Below are 7031 nucleotides of genomic sequence, written 5' to 3'. Positions count from 1 at the left end.
AAAACGACCGTTCCCGTTCCCGGTTTCTGTACCGTAGACAGCGTGGACGTGGAGAGAGACGCAGAGACCAAAGTGCTGCGCTGCGTTCCCAAGTCCCATGTGGTCTGTTCTTTCTAGCTGCACTGTTGCACCGGTGCAATAAGTTAAAGTAAGACAAGTATATTTTTTCTCATTCTAACTTATTGCACCAGTGCAACAGTGCAGCCAGAAAGAACAGACCAATGGTCCCAACGTGAGGGCAGTGAGAGAGTGCACCAGAGTGCACTTGTGTGTGTGTGTGTGTGTGTGTGTGTGTGTGTGTGTGGGTGTGTGTGTGTGTGTGTGGGTGTGTGTGTGTGTGTGTGGGTGTGTGTCTAATATATATCATAGTGTGTGCGCGCGTGTATGTAAAATTCCGAGTAGGCACGAGTGTATGCAACTATGGTTACACGACATTTTCTAGAAAACTAGATGAGAAAATGTTGATACTAACCTTTGAGTATATATATACATGGAGGAGGAATTGCTATGGTTTCATGTAGACCGAAAGCGTCAAACGCTATATGTACAATGGCTGGCATTGTATGTTTCACACACACATACAATTCGTAAATAAGTACAAAAGTGCACAAGAAGTGCACAAGAAGTGTTGAAACTGCGGTGCAGATAATGGCCTAGTTTACATCGTGCATTTGATACGCGTATCAAGTAGTGAATTTAAGCTGATCAGCCAATGATTAAACACATTCACTAGTTATTTACTATTTGATACGCGTATCAAATGCACGATGTAAACTAGGCCATTGATATTAACGCATGCGCAGAGAGAGCAAGTATCATGATATACCTTTCTCTCTCGCACAGATCTTGGACACACTTTGGGTGCGTTCCGTTTCAAGCATAGACCGCATGAGACGACAACGCATCGCATGAGCGCATGAGTCCGTTCCGTTTTCTCTATGCGCAAAACCAAAATGGCTGTCGCGCATAGACATCGCATGAGCTGCCTCACCTCAGGGGCTCGATTCTTGAATTCATTCGCAAGAAAACGTATGCGCAAATACCCGCTCTAACAGAAAAGTTGCAAGTTTATTGGTTGAAAGTCATACGATAGCCAATAAATTTTCAACTTTTCTGTAAGAACAGAATTTGCGAATACGTTTCTCTTGCGAATGATTTCAAGAATCGGGCCCCTGGGGCTCGATTCTTGAAGTCATTCGCAAGAGAAACGTATACGCAAATACTCGCTCTAACAGAAAGTTGTAAGTTTATTGGTTAATAGCCATACGATAGCCAATAAATTTCCAACTTTTCTGTAAGATCAGAATTTGCGAATACGTTTCTCTTGCGAATGAATTCAAGAATAGAGCCCCTGGTGCGTTCCGTTTCACGCATGATACGCATGATGCATCGTTCATTTTTGTTGTTTGTCAAACGTTAAACAAGGATGAACAATGCATTATGCGCATCATGCATTGAAACGGAACGCAGCCCTCGAGAGCTGAGGCAGTTCATGCGTTCTCATGCGCTGTGTGGTGAGGCGCGGGAGACCATTCCCATGCGCGCAGTGTGCTTTCCAGCAAGACACAATGTAACACAGTGTCCATTAGTGTGAGAAAGAACATGTAGTGTGTCTCGCTCACACTAGTGGACACTGTGTTACACTGTGTCTTGCTGGAAAGCACACATAAATTGCGCATGGAGTGAAACGGAACGATCTTCAAGTTTTCCATGCGCTTCATGCGTGAAATGGAACGCACCCTTTCAGTGCTGGCATTCCTCCTCCATGTATATATACTCAAAGGTACTAACCAAATTCTCTAGGCAATACCGTTTCAATTTCTGCAGGTTAGTAACACTGTTAGGGTCACTTTCACAAACGCCGATTAACTGTTAACGGGAGGTTAATAGGTTTTCTGTCTCTCCTTAGATAATAATATAGAGAAAGATAGGTAGTCGATTAACCTTCCGTTAGCAGTTAACCGACGTTTGTAAAACTGGCCCTAAAGCTCGGTTTCACAACTCACGGTTAAATTAACTGGCCGATTATTCCATTGGAATTGACCAATCGTATTTGTCGTTAAGCAAAATTAACAAATACGATTGGTCAATTCCAATGAAATAATCGGCCAGTTAATTTAACCGTGAGTTGTGGAACCGGGCCTTAAGTAGTAAATCCAAGGTTTACAGAGTCAGTTTTGACGTATGCGCGTGTATGTGTCAAACAATATATATTGTATAAATGATTTATAACATTTGATTTAATAAATGAATAAAAATTACACAAATAACTAAAAATATAGTGCATAGAGATGAACAAGGTGAACAAATGTTTTATATATTTATATGTATATGAGAGAACAAATTATTATATTTATAATATATTAATGTATTTATATTATATTATATTATATTATATTAATTTTCAGTTTCTTTAATGTGTTTTTATAAACGCTATGATTGAATTCTCGTTCTTTGCCTTGGAATCATTCAGATTTCAATGAAATAAAATTAAGCATAAGAAGCATAAAGAAGGAAGATTGAAAGAAATAAGGAAGAATAAACGAATATATCAGATAAGTAGCTAATATCTTTATAAAAAATTATGTATTCTATATGTGCTTTTTGTAGATGAACCGATTCTTTTCTTGAATTAATTTTTTGTTTCAGCTTCTCAGTCAATCATTTGCTTGTAGAATGTTGACGGCTGGAGAACAATCCCTTGCAGAGTGAAACTACCAAATTCTAAGCCTACTACATTCTCGAGTGTACCAAAATTGTAAGCAAAAAGATTGAAGTCACATACATTGTTGCATTAAATTTATCATCAACAGTACAGATACAACAAACTAAGAGTAGGCTTATCGAAATTGTTTGTACTACGAAGCATAAGTGCTGTTTGAACCAGGAATGTACTCATATTGTTTACACTAGAGATACTGTTGCGTTTATCGTTAATATATCATCAACGCTTTTAACAACCTGCTCTATGTTCATTGTCACTTTGTCTGCTGATCGATGTATACCTTTTACCTTTCAGCAAGCAAGAAATGTGTTATCCACTCACCTTTGTAAGAATGGGGGTTTGGAGTAGCAATGGAATGCATGTCAAGGATTATTTTGTAAGTAAATTTACACTATTTGAAGTAAAATAATAAATGATCGTAAATGGAAAACCCATTAAGACCATAATAAATAATCAAGTTACAAGTCTAGGAACAATAATTAAAAAAAGAATAGTAGTAATATTAAAATGTTTATTTACTCATAAATTGTTATTTCCCTATTAATTTGGATAATTTATATAAGATTAATAAATAGTATCTCGTCGGTGGTTTAGTGCATGATAAAAAAACAGGCCTATTATCTTCTTATTGAAAATCAAACACATGCACAATTACCGTATTCAGAAAGTAACGCCCTCTCATCTCCGTCACGCTTACCGCGGCGGTCGGTAAGGCAGAGAATCGAACGATTCGCGTAGTGTGACAAACGATCGAGAGAGTCCACGATTCTAATATGTAACACAGGCAACGTAGTACGAAAATAAACAGAACACCTCGTGTTTACGGAAGTTCGTAACAGGTGTTTTTCATCCCCTCCGTCTGCGCCTCCGCCTCTGCCATTTGCTGCAGCTTCCTCTATCCTCTGATCATGGTTCGATGGGGTGAAAGGGGCATGGGGGAGGGGAAGGGGACACAGAAATGCAAGCAAGGTTCGTTAATACTTATTCGCTTACGTAGGCACACTTGTGTTTCATGTCTCACGGCATAGACTCACATAGATTCGTGTCGGCCGTTTCGGTTACGGATGTTTGAGTCCTTGAATACCGTTCAATACTAACAATAAGAGAATCTCGGCATTTTTCTAAAAGTTTGAATCTTTTCAAGTATTATTTTTGCACGTAACCCTCTTGCTCTCGTCGCACACTAAATCGCAGACTAGCGAACGACCGTTATAGGCATCCTAATCTACGAATTTTCAAAGAATAGAAATTCTCGTCCCGATCTCTAAATTCCAAATAGGTCGTAGAAATTCCTAGGTCAAAGATGATGAACGTAATTTACAAACTTCCCGTTTGTTTTGTTATTTAAATTACTCGTGGAATTTATCCTTGATAATATGTTAAGTATCCGCTCGGTCTTTATCGCGACGCAAGAAATATTCCTAAATTTCTCTATTAGATTGTACGCGAAAGAAAATCTGAGAGTGACTACGAAAATCACACTCTTAATAACAATTTTCGGCAATAAAAATCATTAATGATAATCGTATTTTTTTCATAAACGAAACACGAGATTCATCGCTTATGATAATTTTAAGTTTTTTGTTTGCATTTTTAACGCAACGTAGAATTTTGCAGAGATGTCTTAGATTTGAATATTTATAATAAAATATAATAGACGCAAGGCAAAATTAACTCTGGCAAAACAACTCTGTTTTCACTCCTGAAAAGCCGAGTAGAGCAAGAGTAAATTGATCCTTTCTAAATAAAATGCATATGCGGAGTATTCTTTATGAGTTATTCCGCAAAAAAAAGGTCGCGTGAAACGCAGAAGAGAAACGTCATTCTCCATGAGATCTTCCTAGGCACCTGCATAGGTAGAAGCCTATCAGATACAACTGCAATATTATTTCGCCGTCACGCAAAAACTTTAACCGACACCAATTGAGCGGCAGGATATCTACAAGTCGTGAAAATTTTTGAAAAACAAATTTTCACGATTTAACGACATTAAGATGAAAAAGTGACATTAAGATGAAAAATCACGAAACATTTTAGATTTCATTTAAGAAAGAATGATGGCCCGTTCTTCGTAAATTAGATAATATATCCACTTTTAACGGATATCAAACGTATCAAACGACGCTCTCGACATGCAAAAAAGATGAACTTTCAGTTTGAAACTATGGAAAAAACCCTTGATCTGTTTGCTTTATTTAGAATTCCGGAATGTTCTTCTAGTCCCTTTTATCAGTCACCCAGGATCTCTAGAAATCCGCTGCAAACGCGGCAAGGAGTCGATTATTCGAGGAAACGCGTGTATTGCGCGGCTCGTCGAGCAACGGCGACCCGTGAATAATTCAGTGACGACGACGACAACGACAACGACAATGACAATTTGACGAACAATTCTGAACAAACATATACCTAGAACCAAAGGACAAAGATTGCGCTACGTCATGCCGCACTCAGCTCCGTGATCAGATGAGGATCCAGGAGACGACCGTATAGTTTGCGCTAATGAACCAGCAAGCTTTTTGTGCTGCATTTATTCTCTTACGTCATCAACTCGTCAGCGTCGGCGACGGCGACGGCGCGACCTGGCCGCATTCTCGGGACGCGACGCGTGTCAAGACGGCCCGTGAGAGGCTGACCTCTCGCGGATCGTTCTAAAAACAGCTAATGTGTTTTTCCTCTGATCTATGCCAGGCGTTCCCGGTTGACGCAAGCTGCAACTCGGGCATGCTTCCTCACCCGTTCGGGAAGAATGCTGATTGCAAATTTTTATGTCCGGCATGTATGAATCTTTTTTGTCGAGCATTTATCTCTCGCTCCTTCTTCGTCAATTCGGTATGTTCGAATGAAAATCTTTGAGCAAGAGTTGTCTCACTGAAGAGCAACGTTGCAGTCATAATCGCGAAATTAAAAATTCTATATTTATAATATACATGAACAAGTGAATAATAATTAAGAGAAAAGAAACTAATGAAAAGTTTTATCTCTAATAAGAAAACATCTTATCGGCCTATCTTACGTTACTCAGGAATGTTTAGAAATATTATCGCTATCTCTATAGTAGAACACACAACTACAGATGGTCTTCCTGAAAAAATTAATTTATTTTTATAACTGATACTTACTGAAATACAAAATCGCTAATGCATATAAATATATATATATTATTAAATAATAAACACTTTTTAAATAAATCTCGCAATGTCGTGTAAAACTTTTAAAACAAATTTATGACGTTTAAAATTTTTTTAATCAACGAGAAAAAAATTTTTTTTTTAATTGTTGAAAAATAAAATGATTAAAATCATTAAAATATTATATTAATCATTAACATACACATTTTTACATTACTGTAGATTTGATTTTACTAACACAAAGCACGCAATTCTTTGTGCAATTTTTAAATTAACTAAAAAAATTGCTTTTAAAACTAACTGATCTAAAATTAATTTTGATTTTCTCTTTTTTAACGAATACTCGATCAGAAAGTGTCCCGAAGAGGAATTCTAATATTACTAAATAAGATAAGAGCCTATAAAAATTGACAATTTTAACGTTAGGAACGTTATGCGAACCAAGTTGCATGACTTGCGATACCCATCGTGACGATACGAACTCTGTCGCGTATATAATACACACACACACACACACGTTGCGTGAGAGCGTGTCGCGTTTGCAACATTTTTTAACCGCCGCCAACAATCTTCTTCGCTTTTCTCCCAAGTGATGATTAAACGTCAAAATGAACGCCCATACGAAGTTCTCAGTTTCTACATGTATAAAAGAACTTTATATAAATCCTTTATAGGAAAGAGTTGTGATAATAAAAATAGCAATGCAAGATATTCATTCATTATCCGCAACAATATCAGAAATGAAAAATTCAAGTATCCTTGACTTTGCAAAGAATTTAAGTATTCTATAGATATAGATGATAAAAGGATTAATTCAGAACATAATTGATTTTAAAATTTTTATACGACAGTCTGATAATAATCTCTTAAGGTATCCGAGTCGAATAAGACTAAGCACTATATAAGTAAGGCCCATTTTTTAATTTACCACTTAAAAACGCGCTTCAGTATATAAGAAGCGCCTAGAGTATAGAGCTTAAAAGATGTATTATAGGAAGTAGGTAATTAGGATTGGCAACAACTGTATAATGCAACAAAAATTAGTAACAAAGTGGGTATGAACATTTTCATAAAAATTCATTACAAATTTTATTTTAAAAAAGTATACATGATTTATTTTAACGTATTATAATATTTTTTAATTTCTCCTAACTTTAGAAAATTATACATATATATGT

General features: G+C 36.8%; 1 long non-coding RNA gene across 1 annotated transcript; it reads left to right on the top strand.

The window, feature by feature from the left end:
- The first annotated feature begins 1838 nt into the window (after window positions 1–1838).
- LOC118647909 lies at window positions 1839–4475 on the top strand. Its single transcript, XR_004965054.1, has 3 exons — window positions 1839–2300; window positions 2409–2758; window positions 3020–4475. It is a non-coding gene; the product is annotated as an uncharacterized LOC118647909 (long non-coding RNA).
- Window positions 4476–7031: the final 2556 nt, after the last annotated feature.

This window comes from Monomorium pharaonis, chromosome 11 (genome assembly GCF_013373865.1).
Source record: "Monomorium pharaonis isolate MP-MQ-018 chromosome 11, ASM1337386v2, whole genome shotgun sequence".
Lineage (NCBI taxonomy): Eukaryota > Metazoa > Arthropoda > Insecta > Hymenoptera > Formicidae > Monomorium > Monomorium pharaonis.
This window is presented reverse-complemented; position numbering and strand designations above follow the sequence as displayed.